Genomic DNA, 11,997 nt, shown 5'->3' on the forward strand with positions numbered 1-11,997 from the left:
AACTCATATGACGGGGTGCATATTACAGCGCTTTTTCGAGAAAGCGCTGTAATATGTACACCCATAACTCATATGACGGGGTGCATATTACAGCGCTTTTTCGAGAAAGCGCTGTAATATGTACACCCATAACTCATATGACGGGGTGCATATTACAGCGCTTTTTCGAGAAAGCGCTGTAATATGCACACCCATATATGAAATTATGGGTGGCATATTACAGCGCTTCTTCGAGAAAGCGCTGTAATATGTACACCCATAACTCATATGACGGGGTGCATATTACAGCGCTTTTTCGAGAAAGCGCTGTAATATGTACACCCATAACTCATATGACGGGGTGCATATTACAGCGCTTTTTCGAGAAAGCGCTGTAATATGTACACCCATAACTCATATGACGGGGTGCATATTACAGCGCTTTTTCGAGAAAGCGCTGTAATATGCACACCCATATATGAAATTATGGGTGGCATATTACAGCGCTTCTTCGAGAAAGCGCTGTAATATGTACACCCATAACTCATATGACGGGGTGCATATTACAGCGCTTTTTCGAGAAAGCGCTGTAATATGTACACCCATAACTCATATGACGGGGTGCATATTACAGCGCTTTTTCGAGAAAGCGCTGTAATATGTACACCCATAACTCATATGACGGGGTGCATATTACAGCGCTTTTTCGAGAAAGCGCTGTAATATGCACACCCATATATGAAATTATGGGTGGCATATTACAGCGCTTCTTCGAGAAAGCGCTGTAATATGTACACCCATAACTCATATGACGGGGTGCATATTACAGCGCTTTTTCGAGAAAGCGCTGTAATATGTACACCCATAACTCATATGACGGGGTGCATATTACAGCGCTTTTTCGAGAAAGCGCTGTAATATGTACACCCATAACTCATATGACGGGGTGCATATTACAGCGCTTTTTCGAGAAAGCGCTGTAATATGCACACCCATATATGAAATTATGGGTGGCATATTACAGCGCTTCTTCGAGAAAGCGCTGTAATATGTACACCCATAACTCATATGACGGGGTGCATATTACAGCGCTTTTTCGAGAAAGCGCTGTAATATGTACACCCATAACTCATATGACGGGGTGCATATTACAGCGCTTTTTCGAGAAAGCGCTGTAATATGTACACCCATAACTCATATGACGGGGTGCATATTACAGCGCTTTTTCGAGAAAGCGCTGTAATATGCACACCCATATATGAAATTATGGGTGGCATATTACAGCGCTTCTTCGAGAAAGCGCTGTAATATGTACACCCATAACTCATATGACGGGGTGCATATTACAGCGCTTTTTCGAGAAAGCGCTGTAATATGTACACCCATAACTCATATGACGGGGTGCATATTACAGCGCTTTTTCGAGAAAGCGCTGTAATATGTACACCCATAACTCATATGACGGGGTGCATATTACAGCGCTTTTTCGAGAAAGCGCTGTAATATGCACACCCATATATGAAATTATGGGTGGCATATTACAGCGCTTCTTCGAGAAAGCGCTGTAATATGTACACCCATAACTCATATGACGGGGTGCATATTACAGCGCTTTTTCGAGAAAGCGCTGTAATATGTACACCCATAACTCATATGACGGGGTGCATATTACAGCGCTTTTTCGAGAAAGCGCTGTAATATGTACACCCATAACTCATATGACGGGGTGCATATTACAGCGCTTTTTCGAGAAAGCGCTGTAATATGCACACCCATATATGAAATTATGGGTGGCATATTACAGCGCTTCTTCGAGAAAGCGCTGTAATATGTACACCCATAACTCATATGACGGGGTGCATATTACAGCGCTTTTTCGAGAAAGCGCTGTAATATGTACACCCATAACTCATATGACGGGGTGCATATTACAGCGCTTTTTCGAGAAAGCGCTGTAATATGTACACCCATAACTCATATGACGGGGTGCATATTACAGCGCTTTTTCGAGAAAGCGCTGTAATATGCACACCCATATATGAAATTATGGGTGGCATATTACAGCGCTTCTTCGAGAAAGCGCTGTAATATGTACACCCATAACTCATATGACGGGGTGCATATTACAGCGCTTTTTCGAGAAAGCGCTGTAATATGTACACCCATAACTCATATGACGGGGTGCATATTACAGCGCTTTTTCGAGAAAGCGCTGTAATATGTACACCCATAACTCATATGACGGGGTGCATATTACAGCGCTTTTTCGAGAAAGCGCTGTAATATGCACACCCATATATGAAATTATGGGTGGCATATTACAGCGCTTCTTCGAGAAAGCGCTGTAATATGTACACCCATAACTCATATGACGGGGTGCATATTACAGCGCTTTTTCGAGAAAGCGCTGTAATATGTACACCCATAACTCATATGACGGGGTGCATATTACAGCGCTTTTTCGAGAAAGCGCTGTAATATGTACACCCATAACTCATATGACGGGGTGCATATTACAGCGCTTTTTCGAGAAAGCGCTGTAATATGCACACCCATATATGAAATTATGGGTGGCATATTACAGCGCTTCTTCGAGAAAGCGCTGTAATATGTACACCCATAACTCATATGACGGGGTGCATATTACAGCGCTTTTTCGAGAAAGCGCTGTAATATGTACACCCATAACTCATATGACGGGGTGCATATTACAGCGCTTTTTCGAGAAAGCGCTGTAATATGTACACCCATAACTCATATGACGGGGTGCATATTACAGCGCTTTTTCGAGAAAGCGCTGTAATATGCACACCCATATATGAAATTATGGGTGGCATATTACAGCGCTTCTTCGAGAAAGCGCTGTAATATGTACACCCATAACTCATATGACGGGGTGCATATTACAGCGCTTTTTCGAGAAAGCGCTGTAATATGTACACCCATAACTCATATGACGGGGTGCATATTACAGCGCTTTTTCGAGAAAGCGCTGTAATATGTACACCCATAACTCATATGACGGGGTGCATATTACAGCGCTTTTTCGAGAAAGCGCTGTAATATGCACACCCATATATGAAATTATGGGTGGCATATTACAGCGCTTCTTCGAGAAAGCGCTGTAATATGTACACCCATAACTCATATGACGGGGTGCATATTACAGCGCTTTTTCGAGAAAGCGCTGTAATATGTACACCCATAACTCATATGACGGGGTGCATATTACAGCGCTTTTTCGAGAAAGCGCTGTAATATGTACACCCATAACTCATATGACGGGGTGCATATTACAGCGCTTTTTCGAGAAAGCGCTGTAATATGCACACCCATATATGAAATTATGGGTGGCATATTACAGCGCTTCTTCGAGAAAGCGCTGTAATATGTACACCCATAACTCATATGACGGGGTGCATATTACAGCGCTTTTTCGAGAAAGCGCTGTAATATGTACACCCATAACTCATATGACGGGGTGCATATTACAGCGCTTTTTCGAGAAAGCGCTGTAATATGTACACCCATAACTCATATGACGGGGTGCATATTACAGCGCTTTTTCGAGAAAGCGCTGTAATATGCACACCCATATATGAAATTATGGGTGGCATATTACAGCGCTTCTTCGAGAAAGCGCTGTAATATGTACACCCATAACTCATATGACGGGGTGCATATTACAGCGCTTTTTCGAGAAAGCGCTGTAATATGTACACCCATAACTCATATGACGGGGTGCATATTACAGCGCTTTTTCGAGAAAGCGCTGTAATATGTACACCCATAACTCATATGACGGGGTGCATATTACAGCGCTTTTTCGAGAAAGCGCTGTAATATGCACACCCATATATGAAATTATGGGTGGCATATTACAGCGCTTCTTCGAGAAAGCGCTGTAATATGTACACCCATAACTCATATGACGGGGTGCATATTACAGCGCTTTTTCGAGAAAGCGCTGTAATATGTACACCCATAACTCATATGACGGGGTGCATATTACAGCGCTTTTTCGAGAAAGCGCTGTAATATGTACACCCATAACTCATATGACGGGGTGCATATTACAGCGCTTTTTCGAGAAAGCGCTGTAATATGCACACCCATATATGAAATTATGGGTGGCATATTACAGCGCTTCTTCGAGAAAGCGCTGTAATATGTACACCCATAACTCATATGACGGGGTGCATATTACAGCGCTTTTTCGAGAAAGCGCTGTAATATGTACACCCATAACTCATATGACGGGGTGCATATTACAGCGCTTTTTCGAGAAAGCGCTGTAATATGTACACCCATAACTCATATGACGGGGTGCATATTACAGCGCTTTTTCGAGAAAGCGCTGTAATATGCACACCCATATATGAAATTATGGGTGGCATATTACAGCGCTTCTTCGAGAAAGCGCTGTAATATGTACACCCATAACTCATATGACGGGGTGCATATTACAGCGCTTTTTCGAGAAAGCGCTGTAATATGTACACCCATAACTCATATGACGGGGTGCATATTACAGCGCTTTTTCGAGAAAGCGCTGTAATATGTACACCCATAACTCATATGACGGGGTGCATATTACAGCGCTTTTTCGAGAAAGCGCTGTAATATGCACACCCATATATGAAATTATGGGTGGCATATTACAGCGCTTCTTCGAGAAAGCGCTGTAATATGTACACCCATAACTCATATGACGGGGTGCATATTACAGCGCTTTTTCGAGAAAGCGCTGTAATATGTACACCCATAACTCATATGACGGGGTGCATATTACAGCGCTTTTTCGAGAAAGCGCTGTAATATGTACACCCATAACTCATATGACGGGGTGCATATTACAGCGCTTTTTCGAGAAAGCGCTGTAATATGCACACCCATATATGAAATTATGGGTGGCATATTACAGCGCTTCTTCGAGAAAGCGCTGTAATATGTACACCCATAACTCATATGACGGGGTGCATATTACAGCGCTTTTTCGAGAAAGCGCTGTAATATGTACACCCATAACTCATATGACGGGGTGCATATTACAGCGCTTTTTCGAGAAAGCGCTGTAATATGTACACCCATAACTCATATGACGGGGTGCATATTACAGCGCTTTTTCGAGAAAGCGCTGTAATATGCACACCCATATATGAAATTATGGGTGGCATATTACAGCGCTTCTTCGAGAAAGCGCTGTAATATGTACACCCATAACTCATATGACGGGGTGCATATTACAGCGCTTTTTCGAGAAAGCGCTGTAATATGTACACCCATAACTCATATGACGGGGTGCATATTACAGCGCTTTTTCGAGAAAGCGCTGTAATATGTACACCCATAACTCATATGACGGGGTGCATATTACAGCGCTTTTTCGAGAAAGCGCTGTAATATGCACACCCATATATGAAATTATGGGTGGCATATTACAGCGCTTCTTCGAGAAAGCGCTGTAATATGTACACCCATAACTCATATGACGGGGTGCATATTACAGCGCTTTTTCGAGAAAGCGCTGTAATATGTACACCCATAACTCATATGACGGGGTGCATATTACAGCGCTTTTTCGAGAAAGCGCTGTAATATGTACACCCATAACTCATATGACGGGGTGCATATTACAGCGCTTTTTCGAGAAAGCGCTGTAATATGCACACCCATATATGAAATTATGGGTGGCATATTACAGCGCTTCTTCGAGAAAGCGCTGTAATATGTACACCCATAACTCATATGACGGGGTGCATATTACAGCGCTTTTTCGAGAAAGCGCTGTAATATGTACACCCATAACTCATATGACGGGGTGCATATTACAGCGCTTTTTCGAGAAAGCGCTGTAATATGTACACCCATAACTCATATGACGGGGTGCATATTACAGCGCTTTTTCGAGAAAGCGCTGTAATATGCACACCCATATATGAAATTATGGGTGGCATATTACAGCGCTTCTTCGAGAAAGCGCTGTAATATGTACACCCATAACTCATATGACGGGGTGCATATTACAGCGCTTTTTCGAGAAAGCGCTGTAATATGTACACCCATAACTCATATGACGGGGAACAGATCATGTGGTATGAGTTTTTGACAATTTTTGACAATTTCAAAACATAACAGATCATGTGTAAAAAATACGTTAGACAACGTAGACGGCCGCACAATACGTAGAGGATATTAGGGTTCGCAACGTATATAATTATTTGAAAGATGCAGTTTACAGCGCTTGTGAAAAAAGCGCTGTAATAGGTAGTTAAATTCAATGAAAGCGCATGTATTTTACAGCGCTTGTGAAAAAAGCGCTGTAATAGGTAGTTAAATTCAATGAAAGCGCATGTATTTTACAGCGCTTGTGAAAAAAGCGCTGTAACTGATTCGCGAAAGCGCTTCCTTTTACAGCGCTTTTTTGACAAGCGCTGTAAAAGCCTTATAACGTGATGCGCAAACGTTATATGACCTACTACAGCGCTTGTTTTACAGCGCTTTGCATCAAAAGCGCTGTAATAGGTTCCGTTATTTTTAAAATATAATTACAACAGCGCTTGTGTTTAGAAAGCGCTGTAAAATGGGCGCTGTTAAATGTCATTTCTGGCGTAGTGAATCTTGTCATAAAGGAGAGTCAAAGAATGAGTTAAGTCACTAGTTTTTTTTATTAGGATGGACCAAAAATATTTTCAAAATACTTATATATAAAGGTTGGGTTTCACTAACTCTATAATATCTCCTAAAATAAATACTTATTTGGTCGTAAATAAAACTAACAAACAATATAACTTTTATAAATTCAAATTTAATTAAATAATTCAACTAATATTTTATCAACCAAAATAAATCAAGCAAGACAAGAAGACCACCCACACATAACAAAATAGAACAAACATATCTAACACATCAATTTCATGATTATCGAAACTAATCAAATAAAAATGCACAATAGTCCATTTAGAAAATAATCACATCATAAATCATCCCCGTGTAATTGTCACACCAAAATAATTAAATAAAAATAAAGGTTATAATTATTCAGGTAAAATAGAGTGTGATAAAATTTAGTTTAATTTATTTATACATAAAATAATTATTAATTTAATAATAAATCATAACAATTACTAACAAGACACATATATAATATATATGAAAATTTTGGGGTGTTACATATGGAAAAATAAGAAGAAATATTTTCCCATAAGAGATTTCAGACGATCTCAAAATAGTAGATAAGGAAGTGAAGAATTTGACAAGAAAAGAATTATCTGCTATGAATGCAAAGAAGTAGGTCATTTCAAATCAGAATGTCCTAAATATGAAAAAGGAAAATCCCAAAGGAAATACTTCAAGGAAAAGAAGAATGGTCTTATGGCTACTTGGGATGACTCTAATGAAGATAAAAAGCACGCAAACATGGCTTTGATGGTAGATACATACTTTGACTCTGATTTTGATGTTGAATATGTTGATGAAGAAATTGAGGTATTGTCTGACTTATCTCGTAATGGACTTATAGATATGTTAAATAAGTTTCTCAACAAAAATCGCAATGCTTCTTCGAAACTTAAATCTCTTATAAAAGCTCATGACATCTTAACAAATAAATACAACTATCTTGAAAAGGAGTTTGAAAACCTAAAAAGAAAAAAAAAATCTAACTCTTGAAAAAAATGTTCAAAAAACTACAAAGGATAGAGTCTGTAATTTTGTTAAATATGAAAAAGCCTTTTAATAATTTCTTGCAAACGATATAGACAGAAGCTAACAAGCATCTATGATATATGGTGTTAGTAGAAAGAATAAATGTGATATTGGTTTTGAATAACTAGAGGAAAATCCTAAGGCTAACCTACCTGATATTGCTTCCATATATTGCTAAAAGAAAGGTTACAATAACAGAACTTGTCCTATGCAAAAAATATAGAATGACAAGACACCTTTCAGAACTAACAAACTAGAACCCAATCAAATTTGAGTACGTAAAGTAAAATAATCTATCTTGCAGATATCCTTAACAACAAAGTTAAAACACTAGTCATGATACTTGAACAGTGAATTCTCACAACACTTGATGGGAGAAAATTCTATGTTCCCTCAAGAATGGAGGATTTATAGGTTTTGGAGATAATCAAAAGGGTAAAATGATTGGGTATGGGACAAAAAACCTACAGTTATTAGAGGAACCAACAAGACCAACATCTAATGAATTAAAAGATATGCCTGAAAATTCACAAATCCAGATCATCAGGAATCCAAATTTGAATGGAAATACAAATCTTATAATCTAGACTCTTTGATCATAGTAAGTGCAAACAATCCTTTGAAACCGGTCTGTCAGACGTAATAGATTTTTTTTATAAGGCTAAGCGTTTTAAAAATAATATGAGTCTAGCCTTTTTATTAAATAGGTCAGATCATAAGTAGACTAGGTCATAGCCCTTGACGGACAGCCTGGCCTAGCATATTCTCATCCTTAAATACGAATAACACGCTGTAAAATTTAAAAATTCTAACTTTAGAAAATTTTCATATTTTTAATTTAATTAATGACATATGAATAATTAATATATTTAAATAATTCTATATCATAAAAATGTATGTTACGTCATTAAAAATATGTTAAATCGTGATATTTTAGTTCAAAAATGTGAGATATAGACCAAAACTGACGACTTTGAAAATACGAAGATCAATTTCGTGAATTGGTAAAAATAGATGTACTAAAACTGCAATTAAGTCTTATTATTTTAGTCTCTCCAATTTAGACACATTTTGATATTAGTAGATAAAAAACAAAAAAAATTAGATTTAATCCCTTTAATATTAAGCTATGAATTTGGATCATTTGATTCTCTTCGTCCAAATTTCTTTTTATTTTACTTTTTATTTTTTATTATATTAGCAATCTATATTATTTTGATTACGTATGTAAAATTTTACACAAACCTAAAATTATTTGATATATATAAAAATCATCTTAAATTCTCCACTTTTGATATTTCATCTAACTATGCCCATATAAATTTTCAGACCAACATCAAAAGACCGAATTGCATTATTATTTTATATTTACTTTAATTCCAAGCGGCCTTTAAAATTAACTTTTTTTTTTTACTGAAGTTGATAAACATAGTTTAAAAACTGAAACAAATTTAATTTACTGAAATTAAATAAATTTAAAAAAACAAAATTTTCTCTTATAAAAGAAATATTTAATTACACATACTATTATTCTATTTCTCTTTTCGTTCATGTTATAATATTGTGTCCTTAAATCTTTAGATTACATAACAACAAACGAGAAACGACCATCTTTGCATGCAATCGAACAAACGAAAGTGAATGTGATCCACATTTTGATATTAAATAACTATGTGAATGTCTTCACATTGTTGAAATTTTAAAAATAATTTTCTACTAAGTTTTTTTTTTTAAAACATACCTGCTATTCAAATTTTGACGAACTCCGAATGATACCAAAATTTAACCGGGTGTTTTATATATCAACTATAATGAGAATTTGATCTCATTATATTTTTCTAAGTTAAGGAATAAAAATTTCATCACATAAAAATTTATTCGCAAAATTTTATAAAGTTTTAATTTGTAGATTTATTATAAAAAAAATTTAAGTGACCGATACATTTATCCATGATTGAAATGCGACTCGTTTAAGAACGAACTCGGAGATTGAACGAGATGATGTGACTTAAAGTCACAAAATATCTAGATATTTTTCTAGGATATTAATATTTTACGGAGTGGTTTATAAAAACATTATATTTCCTTACTATGTAGTAAGACTTTGTAAGGACCAAAATGAACAATTTGACTATCTATTTTTGTGTGTTGACTAGAATCACTTGTGTAAAGAAGATTAGAGGAGAAGTGATGGGTTGCTGAAATATTTTAAAAATATTTTCATAGACCCAGTTAGAATTATTCGTAGGAGAATAATTTAATCGAATTATAGAGGATTATTATCGACAAATATTTTAAGACGCCGCACAAAACCTCCAACTACAAAGTTGTTTCACTACTTGAGGGGATTGCAAAGAGTTAGGGATTACAAAGTGGCAATATCAATCACAAGAAATGGGGTTTGAATTGTAATTTCACATTTTTAAAATTTCCTGTTAAAACTTAAAAAGAATTTAACTCAAGATTAATCTTAGTTATGAAAATAGAAAACGGAGAACGTTCTTGGTTAGTGAAAAACAGAGAATTTAATTTATCTATTTAATTTGATAATCAACAGACTAGAAATAAATAGATATAAGGGAAGAGATATCACATAGAGATATATTCTGGTTCACCCAACCCGGGTTACGTCCAGTCCTCACAACTGTGATATTTTTCACTTAGTATTCAAAACGGAGAATATTCTTGGTTTTTACACCATCAGTTAAGATCAACCTTGATCTGATACAACTTCATCTTTCAACCTAGAAAGAATTTCTACAATCACCTTTCAGCATTGATAGGATTTTTACAAACACACTCAATCTAATATAAAAGATATAATTGAGTTACAAATTATGTGTATGGTAAAAGTGTTTGGGATCTTGAAACTTCTCAACACTTGTTTGAGATAAATGAAAGACAAACTCAGTAACTAATGATCCAAAGATATAGTGAAGAGCGTTTGAGTTTGCTTGAAGAGTTTTTTGACTTGTTACTTGAACAAGTGTTGGTAGATTTGTAGATTGAGCTATTGCCTTCACCTTCCAATTAATCTTCAATTTATAGATGATAAATGGAATTGAATATTAAGTTTAAAATGAATATATTCATTGGACACACTTTCCAAGTGTCAGACATATTTTAAAGCAATTAAACATGTGTTTATTTGATGTCCAGAGCGTTCTTGACAATCGGAGAACGTTCTTGCTTTTAGGTCTCATGGAAAATGTGAATGAGTTGTCACATGTCAGTTGGCACAGTTTTGAGTCAGGTTTATGCAGAATTTTCTGCAAAATATTGTAAGTACAATGTACTTGTGTCCTTGCTCACAACTCATCAATTTGGAGATCAATCTTGAGGCTGTTTTTTTCCTTAGGGCATTCAACTCGAGTTTTGGGCTTCATTGTTGATTTGAGAAGTCTTGATAGTCTTTAATAAGTGGTTTATACTGTGGAAATTTCTATGTTTTAATTTTATCTTTAAAAGAGAATTAAAACCAGAATGTTCGTTTGTAAAAACAAGACCATTCTTCGTTTATGTTTTGTATGATTGCTGAATTTTGACAATTGTTATGTTTCCGTCCTTCGCTCAAAAACATAATGTATTTTCTGCAAAAAGTTGCAGCAGCAATATCCTTGCTCGTAGCTCATCAATTTGGAGATTGATCTTGAAGTTTTGTCTTTGTTAATCCTCTTTGATCGAATCTATCTAAAACAATCTTGTGTAGATTATTAAATTCATCTGTAATGAATATTGATATTTTGTAGTGTAGATAAATGTACTTTCACAACCCATATCGGTCCTAAATTACAACAAATTTTTCCCTTTGTAAACCAGAACATTCTTGGATTAAAGTTGTGAAAATGGAGAACGTTTTTCGTTTCTGTTTTGAGTGATTGCTGAATTTTGACAATTTTGACAGCCGTTTCGTGCCAAGATTTTATGTTTTGTATGTGTGTTAGTGATGCAATGACTTTATCATTTATGTCCAATTTGTACTTGCTTACTTTTAGCCATCAACTTTAGGGGCTAATTTTGCTTTTTATACTTTATGCATTGTTTTGCTTTTTGTTGATCTTATGGAAAGAATCTGTTCTAAATGATCTTGAGTATATAATTATGTTCTTTTGTATTGAATACTGGTGATTTCTAATGTAGATTGATTTATTTTCGTACCCCAAATTGATCTTGAATTAAAGAAGACTTTGTTCTTTGTAAACCATAATGTTCTTGGATTAATAATGTCAAAACTAGAACATTCTTTGTTTTTCAGACTGCAGTCCAGAGAATGATCTTCGTTTTTCAGACTGTTGTCCAGAATGATCTTCG

This window comes from Cicer arietinum, chromosome 5 (assembly GCF_000331145.2).
Source record: "Cicer arietinum cultivar CDC Frontier isolate Library 1 chromosome 5, Cicar.CDCFrontier_v2.0, whole genome shotgun sequence".
Taxonomy (NCBI): domain Eukaryota; kingdom Viridiplantae; phylum Streptophyta; class Magnoliopsida; order Fabales; family Fabaceae; genus Cicer; species Cicer arietinum.